This window comes from Choloepus didactylus, chromosome 12 (assembly GCF_015220235.1).
Source record: "Choloepus didactylus isolate mChoDid1 chromosome 12, mChoDid1.pri, whole genome shotgun sequence".
NCBI lineage: Eukaryota > Metazoa > Chordata > Mammalia > Pilosa > Megalonychidae > Choloepus > Choloepus didactylus.
The window spans coordinates 91,379,932-91,393,834 of record NC_051318.1 but is presented as its reverse complement, the minus strand read 5'-3'; positions in this window follow the sequence as shown (position 1 = coordinate 91,393,834).

The following is a 13,903-nucleotide window of genomic DNA, read 5'->3' as shown; positions in this document are numbered from 1 at the left end:
ATTTTTCTTAAATATGGAGGGTTTAACATTGGTTTTTGGGTATGTTAGTCCTCTCAAGAATTAAGGAATGAGATTCAGTCTGAAAATAACTAGATACGGAAACTTGTAAATTTCATGTTAGCATGAACTCAAATATTTTCCCTGGGTCACACACACGAATTTAGCTTGGTGAGCTCACAAAAAAAACAAAACAAACAAAAATTGTTAATTAAAGTCCATAGTTTACATTAGGTGTATTTTCCCCATATACCGCCTTATTATTAACACCTTCTATTAGTCGTACATTTGTTATAATTCATGAATGAACATTCTTATATTTGCACTATTAACCCCCGTCCATCATCCACAACAGGGTTCACTGTGTTATACAGTCCCAAGTTTTATGTTCTAACTTCCCTTCTAGTAATATACATGCCCAAAACATCCCCCTTCAACCACATTCACATAGAAAATTCAGTGCTGTTAATTAAACTCACAGTAATGTGCTACCATCACCACCATCCATTTCCAAACCTTTACAATCAATCTAAATAGAAATTCGGTACAAATGAAGCCTCAGCTCCCCATTCTCTACCCCCAAAGTATCCCCTAGTAACCTTTATTCTAGATTCTAACTCTATGAGTTTGCTTATTATAATTAGTTCATATCAATGAAATCATGCAATATTTGTCCTATTGTGCACGGCTTATTTCACTCAGCATAATGTCCTCAGGGTTCATCTATGTTGCATGCATTTGGACTTCATTCTTTTTTACAGTAATATTCTATTGTATGTATACACCACACTTTATCTGTTCATCAGTTGATGGACACTTAGGTTGCTTCCACCTTTTGGCAACTGTGAATAATGCCGCTCTGAACACTGGTGTGCAAATATCTGAGTCTCTGCTTTCAGTGCTTCTGGATATATTCCTAGTAATGGGACTGCCAGGTCATATGGGAATTCTATACTTAGCTTCCTGAGGAACCGCCAAACTGTCTTCCACAGCGGCTCACCGTTTTACATTCCCACCGGCAGTGAACGAGTGTTCCTATTTCTCCACATCCTCTCCAACACTTGTAGTTTTCTGTTTTTTGTTTTTTTTAAATAGTAATCATTCTAGTGGATGTGAAATGATTGTGGTTTTGATTTGCATTTCCCTAATAGCTAGTGGTAGTGAGAATCTTTTCATGTGCTTTTTTTTAGCTATTTATATATCCTCTTTGGGAGAAATGTCTATTCAAGTCTTTTGCCCATTTAAAAAGTTAGGTTGTCTTTTTATTATTGAGTTATAGGATTTCTTTGTATATTCTGGATATCAAACCTTTATCAGATATGTGGTTTCCAAGTATTTTCATCCTTTGAGTAGGTTGTCTTTTCACTTTCATGACAAAGTGCTCTGGTGCACAAGTTTTTTAATGCAATTTTATTGAGATATATTCACATAACATACAATCATTTGAAGTGTACAATCAGTTGTTCACAGTATCGTCATACAGTTGTGCATTAATCACTACAAACTTTGAACATTTTCATTACTCCAAAAAATAAAGTAAAAATTAAAATAAAAAGAATATACAAAACATCCCATTCTCCTCCCCCGCATTGTTCCTTTCCTTTTTTTAAATACAGTTTTATTGAGATATATTCACACACCCTACAGTCATCTACAGGGTCCACAGAAGTTTTTAATTTTGAGGAGGTCCATTTATGTTTTTTCGTTCATTGCCTGTGCTTTGGGTGTAAACTATAAGAAATCACCACCTACCACATGATCCTGAAGATGTATCCCTATATTTTCTTTTTGGAGTTTTATGTACCTAGCTTTTACATTTAGGTTTTTGATCCATTTTGTGTTATTTTTTGTATATAGAGTAAAATAGGGTGCTCTTTCACTGTTTTGCATATGGAGATCCAGTTCTCCCAGCATCATTTGTTGAGACTGCTCTGTCTCAATTGAGTGGAATTGGTAGCCTTGGCAGCCTTGGCAAAAATCAATTGACCATAGATTTGAGGGTCTATTTCTGAACTCTCAATTCGATTCCATTGAGCAATATAGCTTCATGCAAGAACCATGCTGTTTTGACCATGGTAGCTTTGTAATATGCTTTAAAGTCAGGAAGTATGAGTTCTACAACTTCATTCTTCTTTTTCAAGATGTTTTTGGTTATTAGGGCCCCTTTGCCTTCCAAACAAATGTGATAATTGGTTTTTCCATTTCTGCAAAGTAGGCTCTTAGAATTTTGATTGGGATTGCGTTGAATCTGTAAAGCATTTTGGGTAGAATTGACATCCTAACACTGTTCAGTCTTCCAATTCATGAACACGGAGTGTCCTTCCATTTATTTAGGTCTTCTCTGATTTCTTTTAGCAATGTTCTGTAGTTTTCTGTGTACAGGTCCTTTCCATCCTTAAATTTATTCCTAGATATTTTATTCTTTTTCTTGCTAGCTATTATAGATGGATTTTTTTTCTTGATTTCCTCCTCAGATTGCTCATTACTAGTGTATAGAAACTACTGATTTTTGCATATTGATCTTGCACTCTGCCACTTTGCCAAATTTGTTTCTTAGCTCTAGTAGCTTTATTGCATATTTTTCAGGGCTTTTCTATATATTGGATCATGTCATCTGCAAATAATGAAAGTTTTACTTCTTTTCCAATTTGGATGCCTTTTATTTCTTTTCTTGCCTAACTGCTGTGGCTAGAAGTTCCAGTACGATTGTTGAATAACAATAGTGACAACGGGCATCCTTGTCTTGTTACAGATATTAAAGGGAAAACTTTCAGTCTTTCCCCATTGAGTATGATGTTTGTTGTGGGTTTTTCATCTATGTGCTTTACCATGTTGAGGAAGTTTCCTTCTATTCCTATTTTTCTAAATGTTCTTATCAAGAAAGGATGCTCGACTGCTCAGATGTGGCCCTCTCTCTCTCTCTCAGCCCACTTGGCAGGTGAACTCACTGCCCTCTCCCCTATGTGGGACCTGACTCCCAGTGATATAAATCTCCCTGGCAATGCAGGATGTGACTCCCAGGGATGAACCTGGACCCAGCATCGTGGGACTGAGAAAGTCTTCTTGACCAAAGGAGGGAAGTGAAATGAAACAAAATAAAGTTTCAGTGGCTGAGAGATTTCACATGAATCAAGAGGTCACTCTGGAGGGCATTCTTATGTGCTATATAGATATCCCTTTTTAGTTTTTAGTATATTGAAATAGCCAGAAGGAAAAACCTGAAACTGTTGAACTGCAGCCAAGTAGCCTTGATTCTTGAAGACGATTACATAACTATGTAGCTTGCATGGTGTGACTGTGTGATTGGGAAAGCCTTGTGGCTCACACTCCCTTTATCAGTGTATGGACAGATGAGTAGAAAATGGGGACAAAAACTAAATGAAAGATGGGGAGGGGGGAATGGGGGGATGGAATGCTTTGGGTGTTCTTTTTCCCTTTTATTTTTATTTTCATTCATTTTGGAGTGAGGAAAATGTTCAGAAATTGATTAGCATGATGAATGCATGACTATATGATGGTACGGTGAACAGTTGATTGTAACCCATGGGTGATTGTATGTTATGTGAATATATCTCAATAAAACTGAATTTTAAAAAAACACTACCTCTTAGCCATAATCACTCAGGGACATATTTTTACTGTACTTTTAGAATATACAAATATACTATAGAACATACAAACATACTTTATGTATGTATGTGTATGTATGTGCATGTATATAATCAAAACAAGATTGTTGTATATTGCATATTCTTCAAACTACTTTTTCCCAGCTAAATGTACTATAACTCTTTATCTATGTCAATAAATTTTCTTCTACAAAAATGAAAAAGGGTGCTGGGTTTTGTCAAATGCCTTTTCTGTGTCAGTGGAGATAATACAGAACAGCAAGCACTATTGTGCCCTCACTTGATCCAGTGTTTGCTGGCTAGCCCACTGTTCCAGTTTGCTAATGCTGCTGGAATGCAAAATACCAGAAATGGATTGACTTTTATAAAGGGGGTATATTTGGTTACAAAGTTACAGTCTCGAGGCCATAAAATGTTCTAGGTAAGGAGGTACCTTCTCTGGAGGATGGCTAATGGCATCCGGAAAACCTCTGTTAGCTGGGAAGGCACATGGCTGGTGTTTGCTCGAAAGTTCTGGTTTCAAAATGGCTTTCTCCCAGGATGTTCCTCTCTAGGCTTCAGCACCTCAAAAATGTCACTATTAGTTGCTCTTGGGGCATTTGTCCTCTCTTAGCTTCTCCAGAGCAAAAGTCTGCTTTCAAAGGCCATTTCTATAAGCTGAAGCTCCTTTCTCAGCTCCTGTGTGTTCTTCAAAGTGCCCCTCTTGGCTGTAGCAAGTTCGCTCAGGTCTGAGTGTATATAGTGCCCTAGTAAACTAATCAAGGCCCAAGCTGAATGGGCGGGGCCACGCCTCCAAGGAAATTATCTAATCGAGTTATTTCCCACAGTTGGGTGGGTCACATCTCCATGGAAACTCTGAATCAAAGAATTAGGATCTAATCAACACAAATACATCTGCCCACACAAGATTGCATCAAAGATAATGGTGTTTTGGGGGACATAATACATCCAAACTGGCACAACCCTCTAAACACAAAATGGACTTTTCTGGAGTGACCGCATCTGGCTCCCTGGGTGGGATACCATATCAGGGAAGAAACCAGAAGCCCTTTTGTATGCAGCACTCCGCAGTGGCATGTGTTCTGCCTCGGGTCTCTCCAGACTTGGGTCCCTGTGCCTGGATATGTGTGGGGCTCTAACTCACTGCCGTGAGTGGCTCATTAGTCTCTGTCCACAGTGGGAGGGACCTGGGCCACTGCCTCTGAGCAACGCCCAAGCTGCATGGTACAGAGTGAGAGGAGGGCAATGGACCAGCAGGTCCAGAAAGAAATTTCCTAACCAACATTTTTCTTTTACTTTGATTCAGCATTTGTGGAGTCCTTCACCAGTCTCTACTATCCTGCAGAGTTCTAAACAAGTGGGATTTGTCCTTTTATCTGCTAAATCTCTGGGGAGGCTTTTTCAGGGGGTGTCTTAGGTTGCCATGTTGATGATGTCACTGAACATATGCTTTTTTAAATCTTTTTTTAATGCAATTTTATTGAGATATATTCACATACCATACAATCATCCAAAGTGCACAATAAATTGTTCACAGTATCATCGTATAGTTGTGCATTCATCACCACAATTTCTTAACATTTTCATTACTCCAAAAAAAACCTAAAATAAAACTAAGAATAAAAATAAAAGTGAAAAGAACACCCAAAGCATCTCATACTTCCCATACCCTCTATTATTCATTTTTGTCCCCATTTTTCTACTCATCTGTCCATACACTGGATAAAGGGACTATGAGTCCCAAGGTTTTCACAATCACACAGTCACACTATATAAGCTATATAGTTATATGATCATCTTCAAGAATCAGAGCTACTGGATTACTGTTCAACAGTTTCAGTTATTTCTTTCTAGCTATTCTAATATACTAGAAATTAAAAAGGGTTATCTACATGGTGCATAAGAATACCTCCAGAATGACCTCTTGACTCCATTTGAAATCTCTCAGGCACTGAAACTTTATTTTGTTTCATTTCTCTTCCCCCTTTTGGTCAAGAAGGCTTTCTCAATTCCCCTGTTGCTGGGTCCAGGCTCATCCCTGGGAGTCATGTCCCACATAGGGGGAAGGGCAGTGAGTTTACCAGCTGAGTTGGCTTTGAGAGAGGCCACATCTGAGCAGCAAAGAGGTTCTCTTGGGGAGACTCTTAGGCACAATTATAAGTAGGCTTAACTTCTCCTTTGCAGTAACAAGCTTCATAAGGGCAAGCCCCAATCAAGGGCTCAGCCTTCTTAATTGATAGTCCTCATTGCTGGTGAGAATATCAGGAATTTCCCAGGTGGGGAAGTTTAATATTTTTCCCCACTCCCTCAAGGGAGCTTTGCAAATACATTTTTGTTCTCTACCCAAATTACCCTGGGTGAACATATGCTTTTATTTCTCTTAGATAAATACCTCAGATTGGAATGGCTGAGATATGTGGTTTAACATTTTAAGACACTTTCAAATTGTTTTCCAAAGTGGTTGTTCTGTATTGCATTCCCACCAGCATTATGTAAGAGCTCTAATTGCTCTGTATCTTGACCAGCACTTGGTATGATCAGTCTTTTTCCTTTTAGCCATTTTCATGGTATGTAGCGCTATGTCATTGTGGTTTTAATTTTCATGCTGTTAATGACCAATGATGTTGAGCATATGTTCATGTCCTTACTTGCCATCCATATATCTTCTTTTCTAAAGTGTCTGTTCAAATAGTTTGTGTATTTTTATTGGGTTGTTTGTATTGTATCATTGAGTTCTAAGAGTTCTCTTTATATTCTAGAAACAAATCCTTTGACAGGTATGTGTTTTGCAAAACTTTTCTCCCAATCTGTAGCTTGCTTTTTCATTTTCTTCACAGCGTCTTCAGAAAAGCAAGTCTTTAATTTTAATTTAATTTTGATTTTTAATTTTGCTTTAATTTTGATGATATCACATTTATTATTATCCAGTGAAATTATCCATAAGGTTTCATGATAAAGAAATTTCAGCCATATAAGATTTCAGAACTTAACCTCCCATGCACCTTTTCTCAGGAAGCTATTGGTGGATGTTTTCCAAAATTTTCCAGTTGCAAACCAATGAGAGGAAAGCAAGAGATCAGGAAACAGGGGTGCCGACCTTGGAGAGAGGATGCTGAAGGTCACATAGTGACAACAGTGCACGTGGCTTGAAGAACTAGTGTGTCGGAGCAGGAGGCTAGTGCGCTGCTGGAGGGAAGACTCCAAGGAGGGAAGACTCCAAGGACAAACAGTGCTCCCGGGGAGCACCGGCTCCATCTCCCTTCCGGGTCACTCCTTGCAGATCCCTGAGTCCTGCCAGCCCGCTTTCCCAGGAGTACATCCCCAGCCTCTGCTGCAGGGTCACCTCGTTCTGCCACAGCAAACCCCTCAGAAGACACTTTCCCACAGCTCGCTGTCCTTGCCCCACGGACACTGATGGAGACTCAGAGGCACCAACCTAGGGTGAGGTGAGCGCGGTGCCCAGGGATCAGAACTGAAGGAGGCGCTCGCTCTCCACCGCGAGGTCGGCACCTCCTCCTTTCCCCAGACCCAGTTCACGGATGGAAAGGGAAACCAGGAGCACGTGTCTGCCCGTCTACCGCCCCCCACGTCTGTCTCACTGTCTTCTGTCTTTCTGTTGTCACTACTCCCTCGTTATCACATTCCCCTTCTACCATGGGCTAAAGTTATAAGGGCAAGAAGAAGTTATTTTCTTTAAGAATTTATATAATTTTTATTATTTAATTAAATTTAGGCCATGGGTTTTTTTTTTAAGTTCTATTAGAGATTTCTTCACATTCGAATTTTAATTTTAAAAATAGAATGCCAACTTTGTCATCTCGATATTTCACAAGTGATAAAAACTCCCACATCAAGTAGAACATGACAATCATTAATGATCTAGGAAAAGTATGATGTAGAGAAGAAAGTGCTGGAGAAAACAGAAGTATCCAAAACACATTTTGTTCTCACAGGTCAAACAAATTCTACCATTCACCGAGACATTTCTACTTTCAAGGTTTAAGGACAAAATTTTCTGAAGTGCTTGTGTGAAGCTGCAAGTGCATGCTAATATATGAGAAATGAAGGAACACAAATCACCTCTACAGTCTTATGTCTGCCTCAGAAAATAGGCAGAAAGCATTTTCAAGCAGTGCACACAGCTTCAGTTTGTGGGATTACTGAATTCAGTGTAATCATATTACCCTGATCTACTGATCTTTAAGACCAGGAGTTGCAAACAAGTCTTTTCTTTAGTCAGTTACTATTAGGGAAGAAGCAAAACTTGATACGGTCATGGTAACATCCCCATCAGCCAAAGACCTATTAGCAAAGAAAAAAAATGTCTTGCTACTCTTCCAACTTCACTTAAAAGTAAGTGACGATTTAGTGTCACTAAAGTGCAGTTTAGTGATCATAGATGCAATCGGGCTAATAATGTTAAGAAGGAATTGTTCTGCAGTCTGATAACTTTTAATACACCCCTAAAGTTTATTACAGTAATGATCAAGTTTCAGATGGATTCTTTACATCCCAGAAGCTCATTCTATGACAGAAATATTTAGCTTTAGTCTGGGCTTTATCAAAGCATTGATTTTAACACTTGGCCACTAAACATTCAGATAATAGGTATATCTGTTAACTCTCTCTCTTAGGTAAGTATTTTTTAATGTATTAACAATTTTCCCCCCTATCTCTTTCCATTCCCCCTCCTTCTCCCTCATTTTTCCTACTGTTTTATATGTGTTGGTTTTGGTTAAATTTTAATTTAATCCACAGGTTATGGGACATAAAGACAGGATGTGACTGATCTAGAGAAGTAGTATCTCCCTGAGTTACACGCAGGTGCTGAGATGACTGGCTTCCCCATTTTGAGGGGGAGGGGGCGGTGTGTTTGCACAGAAGACAGATGCTTTGGGTTAATCAGGCCATTTTGTTGTTTGCAAATTTAAGTTTCTACCTCAGTAAATCCCTTTCTATTTAAATTACCTACGGAAGATTTTGTTTTCAACAATTTGTGACTTGACCAATTCAATTTATGTCTTCTAACTTGCTAAGCACTTTAATGACATCATATAATTGAGTCATCACAAGACCAAGAAATAAATACTATTATTATTTCCATTTCCAAGATGTGGAAACCACTTTTCCAATCTCTTCAGCAGAGAAGGGATTTGAGGGATTACAGAAAAGTTGCAAGAATACTACAAAGAACTTTTGTGAACCCTTCACCCAGATTCCCCAATTGTTAACAGCTTACCACATTTGTTTTATTTTTTGCTCCCTCCCTGCTTTTTTCCTCCTCCCTCTCTCCATGCACACACTCACATGTAAACACACACTCATGCCACACATCATATTCTTTTTCTGAACCATTTAAGAATAAGTTGCAGACATGATGCTTTTGCCCCAAATACTTCTGTACTTACCTCCTAAGAACAAGGACATTCACTTACATAGCTACAATATAATACCAAAAGCAGGAAATTAACATTGATATTTTACTGTCTTCTAATCTACAGAATTTATTTATATTTTGCCAATTGTTCCAGTAATGTCCTTTATAGCAAAAAATAAAATTAAGAAAAGGAAACTTTTTTCTGGTCTAGGATGCAATTCACATTACATTTAGTTGTCATGACAATTTAGTCTCCTTTAATTGGAACAGTTTCTCAGTCTGTCTTTCGTGATCTTGACATTTTTGAGATGTACAATCCAGCTATTTTGTAAAATGTCTTTCGATGTGGGTTTATCTGGTGTTTCCTGAGTGCATGTTTCAAACTATGCATGTGTATTTTCCCCTCAGATAGTGTGTGTATGTTGCAAAGAACTCAGGCAAAAAAGAAGTGTGTAAGGTAGAAGGTAAAAATTGCCTCTTCTTAACCCCTTTCACCATAAATAATTGTTGTTAACAATTTGACACATTTCTTTTTAGAACTTCAGAATGTTGCTTAAAAATAATTTATTTCAGAATGCATTGCCAAAAGAACAAGAACATTTTTCTACATGATCAATATAACATTATCACCTCAAAATTAATAATCATTCCTTAATATTATTTAATACCCAGTCCACATTCAATTTCCCTCCAATTGTTCCAGAAAGATCCTTTACAGTAAGTTGTCCAAACCAATATTCAATCCAGAATCACACATCCGTAACTGATTGCAATGTCCCCTAAATCTCTTTTCCATTTCAAAGAGTCTGTGATGCTGAAGAATTTTTTAAAATGGCATAATAAGAAAGCAACTATTAATCCCATCAGTCTTGTAACACTGACTGTACTTGGGACTCTGTCAAGAAGAAATATTTGGCTGAGGTCCCCACAGGCTGATGTCAAGCATTCTTATGTGAACAGTGAGAGCCATCGCCAGTGTAGACCAGGACACAACTTGGGGGTGAGGTGGGGTGGGAGGGCTGAGGAGGTGGGTGGGGGGTGGGGTGGGTGGGTTGCTCAAACCTGGCTCTTCCAGCAGGAGTCCGGGAACGGGGTTTATCGACTGGGTCAGCAGCCACTGCCTTGCCCATCTCGAGACAGGGCACACCACCTCCCTGCGCTGCTTGGGTTTTAACTCTTTTGCAAAGCAAATAAGAAAGGGCCTAACCTCAGGGTATGCAAGAAACCTCTCGTCATTGATCAAATCTGAAATATTAAATACAAATACTTGACATGAAAAATTACTTCTAAAGCAAACGAGAGGAGAACCACAAGCCGCAAGGAATTAGATAAAGAAGTCTCTACTCACACAAAGGAAGAAAAGTCACTAGTCTGAAGACATTTTGCATTTGGTTTACTTTTCCATTTTTTCCTTCCAGTGTTTCTTTTCTGTGTCACAGGAACAGTAGTTGAGAGCTCATTAGACCAGATAAGTTAATAGGATGCAATGGAATAACATGTTCTTTGCAGATCTGAGTGTCATGGAAGTGAATGTACTGATACAGGAGAAAAAGCACTCAGAACTGTGTCATAAATGTTTGCACATATCAGCAAAATGCTGGGGCCGTTTCCTCCAAAGGAGAGTATAATTTGCCTTTGGATCTGCTCTGTGCCTTCATTATCTTCTATTATGTCACAAGCGGTGGGTGCAGAGAAAAGAATCCTTTGTCTATCGCTCTGTTGAGTGTGTGTTAATAAACTTATGAATGAGGCATAATTAATGATGACTTATGGACGGGGCTTTGGGGAGCTGAATCATTCTTGCCAAAACTCTCAAACTGCTTTATAAACTCAGATTTCAATGTATAAACCTACGATGGCAGATACCCAGCAGGAAAACAGGCTCCCCTCGGGATGCTGCAACCTGGTACGTAGGACTAAAATTATAATTCAGAAAGGAGAAGGGAAAATGAATATTAATCAAGCATCTATTATGCTTGGTACTATACATGTCATAAATAAATATGAAATTGCAACCATGATAAGAGCTTTGAAGGACAGATAAACATGGCATGTAATTGGGAGAACTGAGGCTGTCAAGGAGATCAAAGAGAATGACCGTGGGGAAAGGATGGAGAGGAATATTAGGAATTAATAGAGAAGGGGGCCCAGGGCAGGGAGGTGCAAAGTCGTATATATTCAAGGAACTGAAGGATGCTCCATGTGGTTGCATTATTGGGGTGAGGCTGGAGAGAAAGTTTAGAGTGACACATATGAGGCCTCCTAGACTGGGTGCAGGTTTGTGAATTTCTCCTAAGGGCAATAAGAAAGTATAAAGTTTGCTATTCAAAGGAGAGATGGAATTAGATTTGCATTTTGAAGGGACCACTCTGGCTGCAATAAGGAAGAAAGATCGGAGGGAAGGCAGAGTTTGATATCAGCAGAAGGCCTGGGGATTCGGGCTGCACACCCCCCACCCCAGCAGACCCTCGCCAGTCCCCCACAGGGGCCAGACGAGGCCTGGCCCCTTCCCCCAGTGCCAGGAGCCTCTCAGACCTCCTCATGGAGAAAATCAAGGCTGAACATTTGCCTGAGTGGTCCACGAAGAGAAAGAAGGGAACCTAAAAATGTTACTTGAATTAGTGGATTGGGCAGATTTTGGTTTTGGACTACATTTTCTTCCCTTGCTATCCCAAGAAATGCGAGTTCATAAGATCAGATAAGTAACAGAATATAATGGAATAACATTCCATTCATACATCTGAGTGTAGTGTGAGTGAATTTACAACTCAGATACAGGAGATAAGTAAGTAAACATTCAACAGTGTGTCAAACTTTTTTTTTTGGATCAGAATTACACATCTAGCAAATTCAGAAACTAAATACAGGTAACTGGGGGCTCAGTGGGGGTGGGGAATAGGGAGTTAATGTTTAATTGGTGCCGAGTTTCTGTTCTGGGTGATGGAAAAGCTTTGCCCAAAGATCGTGGTGATGGAGGCACACGTCTGTGAATGTAATTAGCAACAGCATTGAGTTGCATATTTGAAAGGGGATAAAATGGGATATTTTAGGTTGTGTGTAAGTTGCCAAGAAAAAAAATCACTGGACTGTACAACACAAAGAGTGAACACTAATGTAATCTGTGGGCTTTAGTTAACAGTATAATTATAATAATACTGTTGCATCAATTGTGACAGAAGTACCACCCTAATGAAAATTGTTAATAATAGGAAAAATGCATGTGTGAGGGTAGGTATATGGGAACTTTGTACATTAGGAATGATTTTTCTGTAACCAACAACTACTCTAAGTTTTTTTAAAAAGCTTAATACCAAAAAAAAAAAACAAAAAAAAAGACCTACACACCTAAGGATTCTTTGGGATGACAGCAGTGCTCCTTATGTGGATGTACTGTCATTTATTTAACTATTTTCACATTTAATGGTAAACAATCTATCTCAGGTATTTTGTTATTACAAAGCACTTTGTATATATATCTATGTATACTTCTGAAAGAATTTTCTATGGGATAGAGGAATTTCCAGGTCTAAGAGAAAGGCTATTTAAACATTGATGCATACTGCGTAAAGGATTTCTAAAGGATTGGCCTAATACACAATTCTATCAACAGTCAGGCTGTGTGTTAACCACGCTTATTTCTATCAAGATACACATCACACTTTCACGCATGTTATCTAAGGTGTCTTTTTTCTCTATGATAGTAAAAGTCACCTATGTATTAAGAGATGGACAAAGTCCACTTGACCTATCAAGGAAAGTGCCGTATGTGTTCCAGTGAAATATGTGGGTAGCTGCTTGGGGTGATGTACGTATGATTCTCACCAGGACTTGTTCAGGTGGGAAATTCTTCAAGGAGGGTGGGTATTACAGTTTGCTAAAGCTGCCAGAATGCAATATACCAGAAATGCCTTGGCTTTTACAATGGGGGTTTATTAGTTCACAAATTTACAGTTGTAAGGCCATGAAAGTATCCCAACTAAGGCATCAACAGGATGACACCTTCTTTGAAGAAAGGCCAGTGGCATCAGGGGTTCCTGTGTGACATGGGAAGGCAAGTGACTGGCTCTCCTGAATCTTCTCTCCTGGGTTTAGCATCTGGTTTCAGTGGCTTGCTCCAAAATTTCTCTGGGCTTCTGTCTTAGTCTCTCCTGTGGGTCCTTCTTGCTTCTCCCAGGGTGTTTTCTTTCTCTCTTAGCTTCTCTGAGCTCTCTCCAAAAATGTCTCTGCCTTTTATCCTCTCATAGAAGACTCCAGCAAGGGAATTAAGACCCACCTTGAATGGGTGGGGTCACATCTTCATGAAAACAACCTAATCAAAAGGTCCCATCTGACAATGTTCCCAAGGGTGTAAATCCCCCTGGCAATGTGGGACATGACTTCCAGGCATGAGCCTGGACCCAGCATTGTGGGATTGAGACAATCTTCTTGACCAAAAGGGAGAAGAGAAATGAAACAAAATAAGGTTTCAGTGGCTGAGAGATTTCAAATGGAGTTGAGAGGTCACTCTGTAGGGTATTATTATATGTTATATAATATCCCTTTTAACACATCCCTTCTTATATGTTATATAGATATCCCTTAGGTGTTATATACATACTCTTTTAGGGATATCTATATACACAATTCCAGTGTGTTGGAAAGGCTAGAGGGAAATACCTGAAGCTGTTGAACTGCAACGCAGTAACCTCAATTCTTGGAGACGATTGTGAAACTATGTAGCTTATACAGTGTGACCATGTGATTGTGAAAACCTTGTGGCTCACGCTTCTTTATCTAGTGTATGGACAGATGAGTAGAAAAATGGGGCAAAAATTAAATGAAAAATAGGGTGGGATGGGGGAATGGAATGTTTTAGGTGTCCTTCTTCACTTTTATTTTTATTTTTTTTTTGGAGTAACGA